At 34.9% G+C, this 13,597-nt stretch overlaps 2 long non-coding RNA genes across 2 annotated transcripts; both read left to right on the forward strand.

The window, feature by feature from the left end:
• Positions 1-1,127: 1,127 nt before the first annotated feature.
• On the forward strand, positions 1,128-4,259 carry LOC115967855. The gene is made up of 4 exons (XR_004086570.1): positions 1,128-1,242; positions 2,878-2,949; positions 3,069-3,118; positions 4,121-4,259. It is a non-coding gene; the product is annotated as an uncharacterized LOC115967855 (long non-coding RNA).
• Positions 4,260-5,738: 1,479 nt separating this feature from the next.
• Positions 5,739-9,045, forward strand: LOC115967677. The gene is made up of 2 exons (XR_004086514.1): positions 5,739-6,157; positions 8,524-9,045. It is a non-coding gene; the product is annotated as an uncharacterized LOC115967677 (long non-coding RNA).
• The last annotated feature ends 4,552 nt before the right edge of the window (positions 9,046-13,597 follow it).

Consider the following 13,597-nt stretch of genomic DNA (forward strand, 5'->3'; position numbering starts at 1 on the left):
AAAAAAAAAAAAAAAAAAGAAATCCAAGAAACGCAACAATCCAGCACAATCAGATCAGAGACACAACAATCTCAGCACAATCAGATCAGAGAGAGAAAGATCAAGAGACCCAGATTAGATAGGAGAGAGAGGGGTCGCGCTGCCTAGGGTCGCACAGCTTGGGTTGTGCTGCTTAGGGCAATGCAGCCTGGGCAACGCAGCCTGGGTCGGCGTGGGACCATGGGTGGGTGGGTTTCAAGTCGGCGTGGGTGGCTTCAGCTCAAGTGGATGGCTTTAGATCTTGAGCTTGCATCTCCATTTCTTCTTCTTCTTCTTCTTCTTCTTCTTCTTCTTCTTCTCTCTCTCTTTCTTTCTTTTCTTTTCTTTTTTTCTTTCTTTCTGCGTTTTTGCTATTTCTACATTTTGGGTCTTTTGAGTATGAATGATTGTAATTATTTTTGGGTTATAAATCTAGTCTTAGAGACTCGATTTCCAGGTAGACGCCATTTGAAAAAATACCACATTAGACGTAATCAACCCATGAAAATCGAGTCTTTAAGACTCGATTTATAGACCCTAAATCGAGTCTCTTAGACTTGAGATGCTAGTAACAAATATAATTTGAAAACGTGTCTTACTAATTATAATGTTTAAAAATCAGGGTTAATTTCCCATTTTGGCCCAAGTTGGAGGAGTACACTTTGGGACAGGATGCAAGTTCCAAACTTCACACTTCATACACACTAATAAATAGTTCCTACTAACTTATCACTCTATAACTCATCTATATATCTATATATATATATAACCGAAACTTTTGAAACTCTCACAATTTTCCATGTAAGCATTTAATTTTTTTTTTAATTTGATTTATATGTTTTGATTTTTTTTTTCAACCCATTTACTCACGTCAGCATTATTAATTTAAAAATAAAAATTAAATCTCATTATTTCCCCCCACCAAATACTCATTACAAAACCGGTTACTTCTTCAAAACCTAAACCTAAAACTGATGCTTCTGTAAAATCTCTCTTCTTTTCTCACACACCAATATCACTTTCCCCTAAACCTAAAACTCATCCTTTCCTTCCCACAAAATCAAAACCCAAAACTCAGATTCTCCCACCGCTGCCGCCGCCACCACGGATTGCTGTCACCACTAATCACCGCCACTGCATCTTTTGGTTTTCCTGTATTATGCAACTCATTCTCTACCTGTTATTATTTTCAATTGAAAATCAAACTCCATACCCAATGCCCAGGTACGCTTGCTTTCCTCTCTCTTTTCTCTGAATTTAAGTTTTTCAGTTGAAATCAAACAGAGGAAAGGCAGCCTACTTAATGATGAAATCAGAGGAAATATTTCTCTCTTCTTCTTCTTCTTCCTTTTTTATTTTATTTTATTTTTTTTATTTGGAAATATGATTTAGGTTTTGGTATTGTGGTTTGATTGGTTTTGATTTAGGAAGAACAGATGCTTGACATTGATTTGTAAAGCTATTGCTTTTTTTAGTTAGGGTTATTTTTGGCAGGGTGCCAATGGTTTTTTTTCTTTGAATTTTTAAATTTCTCCGTTTAAATTATTTAACAAATTTACCATCTTTGGCTCATATATTTGTTTCACGTTGACGCATAAAGTTTCTTTTGATGTTGAGATTGGTGGAAAGCCCGCTGGTAGTGCTCTATTCCATTACATTTCTTTTTTGTAAAGGAAAAAAAAAAGGGTATTTTACTTTGATATTGTAGAAGTATTTTGTCAATTCCATGTTGGAATTGGCTGTGAGTAATGTCTGTCAAAAGTTGTGAAATTTAAGGATATAGTGTTGTTAGAGGAACTGTGATCATGGTTAATATGATACTGCATTTCCAAAGGAGTTGTTTATTCAGTTTGAAAGAAATTGTTTTTTTTTTTTGGTTGTTGTTTAATTGTTTTGATAATTATTGAATATTTTTTTTGGTGTTCTTAGGTACCCAAAACAATTTGATTAGACTATTATTGGGTTAGCCTCGAAATCAGACTCATGATTTGAGTTTTTCACAAAGATAGTGCTTAGTGATGGCGGTACACACTGAGCTGAAATGTAATAAATTCAATTGTGCCTCTTATTGCAACTATCGTTGCCCCTGGTGAGTGAGTCTGAGTCTAAATTTCTAAATGTTTGATTTTTTTTTTTTTTTTTTTTCACAAAGTTATGATATTTTTCATTGTTTTTTATTATGTCAATTATTTAATTTAAAAGAGATTGCATTAAACGACATCATTGGGTTAATTTTTTTTTTTTTTTAAAAGGTGTAGGAGTGGTGGAAAAAGTAGGGGTAGAGGTGGAGATGAAAGAGTATGAGTATGAGCAATTAGTTAAAACCCTTGAAATGTTTGGAAATAACAAAGTTCCATTTTGTAAAAAAACCAATATCATCATTGACTTTATAAGACTACCAGAAAATAATATAAAAGATTACCATAAAGGCTGTCAAAAAGTATGACCAAGATCCATAAAAGTAGAAAAGAAATCTCTAATACGTAGAGATGGATGTAATGAATGTTAGATTATATGTTACATTTTGACAACACTACCATGCCATGAAGCCTTTGTGAACTGCACTCACGCATGCCTTTAGTTTTGGTTTGGCATAAACTTGAAACAAATGCCATAAATATCTAGATTTGTGGTTTTTGTATTCTTAATGTTTGAATAAAATCATATAGTACAATTTAAACATGATTCACATAAGCTTTTGAGGTCTTAGGTCATGTTGTATTTATATATGGCAAAAGATAATATCATTTTCCACCTTAGCACAATTCGTACTGGTATACTTTTTAAGTCATTGGAAAATGAGATGTGAAGAATAAAGGGGTTTTTGCTGAATTCCTTTATTTTTGTTTGTGTTGTTAGGAAGTGGAAGGATATTGTGGATGAATGGGTGAAGTTGAATCAACCTGGGGAACACATCCTCTGCTTTAATGGGTAACACTGTTTGTACTATTTGGAATGAATTTAATTTCAGTTCCTCTTTTGAGTAAGTAACTGAGTGTAGATTGCATTATAGAAAGTAAGTTAAAATTGGTAATTGTTGTTGTTGGCAGCTGATGGAGACTCACCTGAGCAGAAAGTTACTCAAAATGGTTATCACCAGGTTGAAGAAATATTTTATTTTTTGTAGGAACAATTTGTTTAGGTGTTGTAAAGTTTCCCACTTAAATTCTGTGATTCTTAAAACTTCTGTGCTTAACTTAATCTCCGCCCTACTTATCTTTTCCCTTGCGAAGTGAATAGTTGTTTCCAAAAGAAACGACTTTAGGTATACTTTCGTTGTGTGCGCGGTTTCTCTCGTTATTGAAGTAGTTATGTTTGTGTGAAAGCGGAGCCTTGGGGAAGGGTACTGTTTTAGCGGTACGCCCCTTGGACCTTCGCCCCTTAAGGCTTGGGTTCTAGTGGCGGACTCTTCTTAGGCCCAGATACACCATACGCGGAATCCTTAACGGGTGATGATTACCATACAAGCAACCTCAACATCTCTTCGAACTTGGTCTGGACGAGAGCATGATTTTTGGTTAGATTCGGGTTCAGAGGTCGGAGGGATGCTGAAGAATTCCATTGGTTTTGGCTTTTTTTAATCGGTAAGTTCAATAAAAAAAAAAAAAAAAGAGATCAATCAAGGAGACCTTGCATTTGTGGCATTAATTGCTTTTCCACTCCGTCGAGTTCAAGCAAAACAATAAGGGTGAAGACTTCCTAATCAAAAGGCAGCAATCGGTGGTGACAACACACCTTTCCTTACTAGAATCGTTGAGAGCGGTGAGTCAGATCTGAAAGGATCAACCGGGAGGAAAGTCAAGCAAATCTGGCTTCTTTGATGAAGAGTGGGGGAAAGCCCGATCCATCAGAGTTGCTGTCCGATCGGGAGGGAAGGGCTTGCACAAACATTTACTGCATTTGTCATTGCAGTTCAAACATTGTTATATTTTGAAGGACAATTAATTGGGGAATGTAATGTATAGCATCTAAGGAAGTGTATTTAAGTTTTCTTCTTTATTTTTTTGATTTTTGAGCCAACTAATTTGTTTTTTCTAGGAGAAAAAAACTGTTGGAAAATGGGTTTTGTTTTAGAGGTTTCTAATATTCTATTCTTTTGTAGGTTCCTGCTTTTGCTTACTCTCCAAATCCACACAGTGAGTAGTAGAATCAGATTCCAAGTTCAACTTTTGAGCTTTGTGTGAGTGTGTTTTTGTTTGGAGTTTGAATGATCCAACTTGCTTGCACAGATGGGAGTTCTGGATCAGATAAGAATAATTCTGAATCCGAGGCGAAGCCGAAAGTTATTCCTCGGAAAGAAGCTCCTCCTCCTAGAGCAACACCTGTATCTACCTCAGCACATCAAAATGTATGAATACCAAATTAAGAGTCTCTAGCTCCAATGTTTGGTTGATTATCATTTGGAGTAAGAAAATTAGTTTTTGAAGGAATTGTTTCCAAAATATGAGAAACTAAACTCAATTGCATCAAATAGTTTAGTTTAGCTCAATTGAATGGGAGGTGTAAGTTTTCCCATGATGCTCCCTAATATTATGAAGTTTGAGATATTTTTAATTTCTTGCCAACCAAACGGATTGTGAATGTTATTTAACTGAATTTGAATCACTTCATTGGAATTTTGCAGAGATAGAGAAAACAACAAAAAAGGGATGTTGACTCTGAAAACTGGCTTCAGCAAGAAAAAGGCTTCAAGAGAATTACAAAGAAGCTGAAAATAGTTCACTTATTTTCTTTTCTGCTTCTGCTGTAATTTTACTGGATTCATCAATTTGGCTTATGCTGAAGCTGTTTGTGTTTGTGTGTTTTACTTTGGTGAAGCCAAAAGGCAAAGAATGATTCAGGTGATGGACATCCATGAGATCCCAAAACCCAAGAATGCCTTCTTTGGAAAGAACAAAGGTGGTAGTGGTGGCAGTTCACACGAGAGGCATTGGTGACTGAATACGGCAAATCATACATACTAAACAAATTTTTTTTTTTTCTATTTCTTCTATATTATTTTTGTGTATAAAATGCAATAGAACAATTTAAGTTTATATACACTACACAATCTATTTGAGGAATTTTGGCTCTTTCTTTGTATTCAATATTTGAAGTTAGGGTAGGTAGATTAGTAGATATATAGTTTATTGATCTAGGGAGGTGGATGAAAATTGTAAGTGACTAAGATAATTGGTTGCCATACATAGAGCTGAACTGAACTAGGAAATTGGTGCTGAAATATGTTCGAAGAACTTCATCTTTGAGACTTATTTAATTTTTTATGTCGCTTCTCTTTCAGATAATGATTCAAAGTAGTTGATTCTTCAAGTGATTTTTATTTGAAATTGATGTAAATTACTTATAGTTTTTGATAACATTTTAGAGAAAAAGAATGATTGAACTTTTACTTTTAGTTTTAATATAGAGTTATATTCCATTTGCAATGAGATGCTGACTCAAATTCCATTGATGACTTACATTAGTCCCATCTCTATATTTGTCATCAATAAGTTATTAGCAAGTATGCAGCCATGAAATGCAACAATGACTTTTGTTCATGAGCTACGATGCCACTTGGGTTGATTACTTGATGGACAAAGTAGTCTCTTATTGGTTCTTTTAGCCTTTTCTTTTACTGTGAGATGGATTAATTATCTTTTTATTTAACTATTCAATGCATTGCACGGATTAACGACTAGTTTTCTATAGTCCAAAATCTCTCGAATATCACCAAAGCCCCATTCTGTTTTCAAATCCATAAACTTAAAAAATTGAGACCCACACTCTGACCTATGCTACCAGTGCACAGAACTCCTACCCGCCCCCTCTTCAGTCTTCACCCCCACTTACCCCAAAACCCAACTTTACCAAACCAGAGTTCTTCACTTCCCTTCGTAGCCTCAACACCTCTAATGTCCTCCACTCAATCCTCACCCAACTGCGCCGATGCCACCGATTTCTTCCTCCCTCCTCGTCCCTGAAACCGAACTCATAACAGGTTGTACCTCCTTCCTCCGTCCTCGGCGCCGAAACCGAACCCAGCATTAAATTCCGTTGGTGCTTTGTTGAAGAGACGAACCTCGATACTGTTGCTGTTGTGTGTATCTCAACCCAATCCTTGCCCCCTGAAAGTTCTAATCACCATCGTTCCTTGTGGGTATGTCTTGTTCTTTATTCGTTTATTTATTTATTTATTTTTTAATAAATAAAATAATTGACTCTTTCTCGCTGTCAATGTGTAATTCTTATTTATGGGTTCTTGAATATGTCTTTACTTCATTGTGTAGCTTTAGTGTTTGATGATTTACTTTAGTCGATTTTCCTCTCTTGCTTTGTGTTCTGTAGAAATTGTGGTAGTATTTTGTGGTGGTAATCTTGAGAGTTGCAATCCTCTTCTCATTGGTTCAGGAAAATAAATAAAAAAACTGACCGTTTGCCAGTTAAGCATAAAAGACTGCATTACCACCAACAATCTTCAATTATTAAGAGAGAGACAGAGAGCCACATTATTGTCATCCATAGTTTGTGTGTGTTAAGATGATCTTTTCCCAAGAAGTATGCTAATTCATTGTATATTTTGGTTCAGAATGTTGAAAAAAAAAATGTTTTAAAAAATTCACTATTCTTTGAATGGTAGCTGATTTTGGTTCTTCCTATGGCCCATATATTGGATACTACTTCAATACAGAACAGCCCCCCTGACAATTTTCCAGTGATCTTTTTAAGAATTTAAGGTAGAGACATAGTAATTACATTTTTTTTTCTGATTTTTAGTTACAGGTATTAATATGCATACAAAAAGGGAGTTTGATTTCGATTTTCAGTGGCGGGGTTCAGTATATTAGGTGATGATTGTGGTGTATTGCATTTAATGATATTTTATTAGGATGTGGAAATTGGGGCAAACCACAGATGCTTCAGTACTTGTGCCTATTTGGATTTTCAACCACTGTCTTTTCCTCGACTACTGTTTTTTCCATTGATGAGAAGAAACCTTTGCTTGAGAACAACTATGTCCAATGACTGAAACAAATACCAGAAACAACGAAAAGTTTTTTCAATACTAATGCCAAAATCAGTACTATTAGGGACTTGCATGGTGATATATCCAATGTAGAAGCTTCTGTTCCTTTTATTCATATGTGTACGGGTCTTTATAAGTGTTCCCTACTTCGCTTATTTCCTATGAAGAATTTTTAACAATGGCAAAGGTATAAATACTTAGATATTGCTGATTTCTAATTATTATGATAGAAGTAATTAATAACACTTGTAGCTGTGGATTGCTATATAACTTGAGTGTAATAATTTCTACTCTCTGCCCTGTGTGTGTTGTTTTAAGTGTGGGGGCAACGCAGACAATGTCTTTCGTCAATAGTTACAGCTCCACTTCTGGTCGGCATCTATGAGGTACGGGTGCGTTTTCAGATTTGGGTGCGGGTACTGGTACGGGTGCAGGACTCGGCAATTTTTGAAAAAATAGGGTGCGGGTGCGGCAATTAAAATATTATTTAAAATATTTTTATTTATATATTTTATATATTGCTAAGCATGCTTTTTTATATAATAATAATAATAGAAAACTCATATAATAATAATAGATAGATAGATAGATAGTAATAAGTACACAAAAGTTTTTGACACTTGAATTATTGACAGAGGTATTAAAATAGATGAGGCTTCCCATAAATAAATAAATAAAAGATGTGGCTTAGTGGCTCACGTATTTGGTCAGCCCAAAAACAAAATGAAGGATATATGTGGCGGGTATTAAAATAGGTGTAGCTTCCCATTAAAAAAGAAAAAAAAAAGGGAAGATGTGGCTCATGTGTTTGGTCAGAGAAGCACAAAAAACCAAATAAAGCTTGGCATTTAACAAAACTTATCCTATCGTTTTACTAAAAAAAAAAAAAAAAAAACCTTATCAAAAAAAGAAACAGAACAGAAAGCGGCGAAGAAAAAAGGAAGAAGAAAACGAAGAAGCAAAGAAGAAGAAGAAGAAGAAGAAGAAGAAGAAGAAGAAGAAGAAAGGGGTTAAGGCCACTGGTATCTTGTGACGGCAATAGCAGCTATCTTGTACCAATATCCACTAGTATTTTCGGTTTAAGTTTTTTTTTATTAATTTTATTAATTTTTTTTCCTCTTATTGGCTGATTTCCTTTTTCGAGCTGAAACACGCCGATATTCGGCCGGTTCGGCACGAATCTAGAAACCAAAAAAAAAAACTCAGATGCGGCACCGACGCGCGGGTAGCCGCATCGGTGGCTGCACCCCGCATTGGGCCGCGTTGGACTCCAGTGCGGCACCCTCCTAGCCACGTTGATGCTTCCTAGGTCGGCATATGTGCGACATGGACCAGTTTAGGACATCCCTATCTCCCCGTAATTTCGGAAGGAGGTTTTATGGATGTCAGCATTGGTCGCCAGTCTGTAACATATCCATTTAGTATTGTATTATATTTTTATGTGAACTTGTGAATCTCCTTAGTTGCCCATCATATATATGGTATGCATTTTGTTGCAGGACTCCGATCAACATTGTAAGTTCTTTCGATGGTTGGACAAGAACACATGCCCTTGTGGCTGTGAAACAACACCAATTGTGTGGGAAAGGTTTAGAAGGCTGGTAGCTGAGGCTGAGGCTGCTAGAAATGAGAAGGATGATGTCCGTGCAATGGAAGCAGAAGCACGGAAGTGGGAAAGGATAGCAAAGCGCAGGGCTGAAAAATCTAAGCTCGCACTCCAGATTGCTGAAGAGAAAGTGTGCAAGTATAGGGGAGCTTTAATTATGTCCTAGATTGTACTTGGGGTGTATTTTTTTTTTTTCTACAGTGTTTGGGGCCCATGGATAGACGCAACTGTGCTTGCCATGAGTTTATTTGCGGTCACGTTCACAATGTTTGACGCTATTTCCATGCCATGTTTTATTAAGCTATATATTTAACAGTTGTTGGATAGGGTACTGTTTTGGACATTTCATAGTATGCAGTTAAGTAATGGCAATATTTTTTTTTTATAGTAATGGCAATATCTGGATATAATGTTGGAAAGTAGCATACCATGTATTGATTGCTTATGGATCAATGAAACCTGTGTGAACCTCTTGACAAAATTGACAACATGGTGGCCAAGTTCATTATTATACCGCTACTATGATAGATACATGTGCGCGTTGCAAAACCTATAGTTCCAAAATAGTGCAATAACGTTACATAATTATGCGGATAATATATTACAAGCATGCATGTACGTGTTGTGATGTAGTTCCAAAATAGCGCAATAATGTTACATAATTGACTAATCCCTAGATCCGCTTACATAAATGCTAATTGCTTGACATAGGCTCTCAAGTTCATAAGTTGCAAAATCAATAGCGTTTACAATGCAGCAACATAAAAGATCAATGGCCATGGGCAACATAATAAGCCCACATTGTGTCAGTGATATCGTCCCTAAACTGGGCCATGAGTCTTTTTGCTTCATCTGACATTTCCATTACATGTCTTTGGATTGCTGAGCTACTTGATGCTCTAGTATTGCCATTGCCTTGGCTATTGGTGGCACTTCCTTCAATCTCAGTCTCCCCCCATGTGCTAAACAGTTCATCATCCCTGTTGTTAATGTGTATAAAATTGTGCAGAGTATAACACACAATAATTATGTAACACTACCTACTTCACTTGAAGTTTGGCATTAAATTTAGAATTGGGAAACGAGCTTTCAGCACTCTAAAAGATTGCTCAATAACCATCCGCAAGGACGAGTGTCTATAATTGTACAACTCATTCTCGAATGTTGGTCGTCTATTGCTTGAGCGGAACTCTTGAGCATGGTACTTAATTGACTTTTGAGGGGGAAGAAAACTAGTGTCAATTGGTAGGCCTGAATCCACCAGGTAGTATGACCTTACACACACACAATGAGCTAGTAGACACTTATTACTTTCATAGACATATAACAAACTCCGAATAGTAGATAAAGTCATAGTAATGGACAGTGCTTGTTGGTGGTTATGGGAATCCATGCTATGGGTCACTGATCACTTCTTCGAGCACCCCTGAGTCATTGGCATTGCTCTCCCACCCAACATGTACATAAGTGAACTGCATGTCCATGTTACACACACACAAAATACATTGGTTGTTATAGTACTCTTGTGGCTCTTGTGTGCCTGAGTCACAATTGCAGGAGGTCGGGCGCTCACGTGTGTGCCATCAATCGCTCCTACACATTTCTAAAAATGAAAGTTTCCGAAAATCTTATGTACCACATATCAAATAGCATGATATATTATTGTAACTAGTTGCTAACCCGTGCGATGCACGGGAAAATTCAAAAAAATGTTCAAGATTTTTTTTTTAATTCATCTTCCTCTAGATTGATGAAAGCTATAAGATTAATTATTAATATTCATGTACTTAAACAACAAGTTTAAATGGTTAAATGTTGCAAGTTCGATGAATCCAAAATCATAACTTTTAAAAATACTTCATCCCAGACTTACAAAAGTAAATTTATGAATCTTTACTCCTCCTTCGGCAAGCACAATTATTTTCCATATAAATCTCCTTTCAAATATTGTTTCTCATTATTGGTACATTTTGTAGTTGGAAAAGAGATATGCAATTCTAATGTTTTGTTCATATTGCAAAGTTACATGCTATTAATAATTTGTTTATAAATATTTGAAGATTGATCTATTTAATGAGGCATGTTATATAAACTAATTCATTAAAAAAAATTTCAAATGTTTCTCACTACAAAAAAAACGACCTATTGCGGCGGGTGCTATTGCGGTGGTTGTTCCTGCCACCATTGCGGTGCCGCTATAGATACAACTTTTAGCAGCGGTTTTGGTTTATTGCGGCGGGCATAAAACCGCCACCATATGACGTTCAAATTCATGTCAATTGACTTTTAGCAGCGGGTTATGTACGCCACTATTGGTGTCCACCTTTAGTGGCGGGCACACTGCGCAGCTATAGGCAATTAAGTAAAACGGACTAATTGCACTTTTAGTGGCGGGTAAAAACACCGCTTTATGTGCGTACCTTTAGCGACAGGTGGAATCGCCGCTATATGTACGTACCTTTAGCGGCGGACTATAGGGTTTTATTTATATCATAAAATGTGCACCTATTGCGACGCTATCTAACAAATTTCCACTTTGAATTCATTATATTTTATTAAAATGCAAAACTCCATTTAAGACTAATAGGTATTTGCTAAACTATCTAGCCATGCAACTCTATAAGTTGATAGTGTATATATTGTGTGGGGGAATGTGGATATGCATACACAAAAACACACAAAATTAAAATACAAATTCTGTGTTCCTACTTCTCTATAAAATCTAAAAGGCAATAAAAACCAACATCAAAGTTGAATAAAAATTGTATCCGAAAACATGATATAAAAGACATTTCTTATTAACTTATATCCCAAAATTTTAAGGAACATCTCAAGTAGTTTAGTAGCTAAACATAGCTTTTAGTAACTATAGAATTCAGCAAGAACTTTCAATATCTAGCCTAATTTACAATTTTTTTTTTCAATAAGTAGCCTAATTTACATACATGACAACTTAGCAACTGAGAGAAGACTTCCACTGAAACTTCTATGGCACCATCAAACCCCAAACTTGTCAACATGCGCTAATAGCCTTTGAGACATTTGTTGGTTCCTCTTTCCCTTAGATTCAATTTTTCCACCATGTTCTATAATAAGTTACATACAATCATCATAGAACTCCTAATCATAACTTGAGGCAAGTTTTCAAGAACTTCATAGAACTAAAATTATGGTTTTCTTCCACTCTATCTATGTGTGGGAGTGCGCCATCAGGTACACAATTCAATGTAAACACTCATCTTTAGTCTAGAAAAAAAAGGTAAATAATCATCAGTTGAATTATTTCCGTTTAAAACAGATTTTGGATGCATGTTTGATTCAATAACTAAGTAAAAAAATAATTAATAGGAGTTTCTTTGAATATATTATGTTGAACCTATGACTATATAAGATTTCAAAGAAAGTGTTACCCATTTATAGCTTAATATAAAGGAAAAACAAAAACCTTGAGATAGAAGACAGGTAGCTCATTGTCTTTGTCTAAGTCCCCCCACATCACCATTCACATCCAGTAAATCAATACGAACTACAAAACACAAACATAGAAAACTCATCAAATTTTTCCCACAAGTAAAACAATAGTACAAATACAAAATAAGTTTGTCACTGAATCCTTAACATTAAAACAGTAAGCAACGGAATTGATGTTAGTTGCATTGAAATCTATACATAAAATAAAAATCCATAAACAATTTCATCTAGAATAAGAAAATTGTGTTATTTCAATTTCAACTAACAAATCAAACGACAAAGCTATATTAGGGGAAGGAAAAGAATTGAAACAAAAACATGCCAACAGACTACCTAGATGTTCATGGCCTTCATGTTGGACTTAAGTTGTTCATGGCTTTCTTGTTAGACTAAAGTTGGCTTCCTAGACAGTAAAAGTTTATAAAATTTCCACACTATTACATTCCCCAAAATTCACCAAATTTGAAACAATATTCTAACTGCAAAATGTATGTACTAAAACCCCAGTAACTTGCTCAAAATTTAAAAATTAACAAAATCAAAATTCTTTTATTTAAAAAAAAAAACTTTCTGGGTAAACTCTATAAAATAAGCAAATTTAAGAGGAAAAGAGAGAGAGAGATTTATCGTTCACAAAATGATTTCACCAATTCATTACAATTATCTAACATTTCCAATAATCCAACAGCAATATCAGGATCCACATCATTTTTCTTATATTTCTTGATCACTATATCAATTCTATGTCCTATTTCATTATCTGTATCATAGTTATAGAGTTGAGCGAATGTAGGTTTTTCCCCTTCAATAGGAAGAAGTGACCCAATCCTATGATAATTTTGGCCGTTGAGATGGAACACATATGGGCCTGTACCATTATTTACCGACTTGTCTACTTTACCACCCAAAGAGGTAAAAGCAAACAATGAAATTCTTCCAAGCAGAGATATGTTTTCTCTATTTCTTGTCTTCTTTGTTTCTTAAATTTATCATATATTTTCAACTCTCTTCCTTTCACTTGTGACTCATTTAACTTGAAATTTCATGGAATCAGATAGCTAAATATATAGATAAACAGCTGATTTACATACTCTTTCTAAGAATAACTCCATTGCCCAACCTTTTCATTAATCTTCTTAGTCAAAGTCTAATATAAAGAATATTAAAAATAATAAAAAATATTATTTCTATATAGTATTTTTATAGAATTCAAAATAGGGTTTATATTATTTACGTGTAATCTAACATACACATATTAGTGCATTTGAGGTCCAAAATATTTAATTAGTTAACTCATGTTAAACATTACTGACATCTCCTTGTTTAAAATATTGTGTCAATTTTTTTTTTTGGTTTGTCTTTTGGTTGTAGTTGCATATTCTAAACACATTGATTCTAATTCCTTTTCATCCATTTGTTAGTAGAGTGGTAGAGTTTAAACAAAACTCATTTGTGTGAGCAGTTGGATTTTTCTTTTTCTTTTTTGTTTCTTCTTT

The sequence above is a fragment of the Quercus lobata genome, chromosome 11 (genome assembly GCF_001633185.2).
Source record: "Quercus lobata isolate SW786 chromosome 11, ValleyOak3.0 Primary Assembly, whole genome shotgun sequence".
Lineage (NCBI taxonomy): Eukaryota > Viridiplantae > Streptophyta > Magnoliopsida > Fagales > Fagaceae > Quercus > Quercus lobata.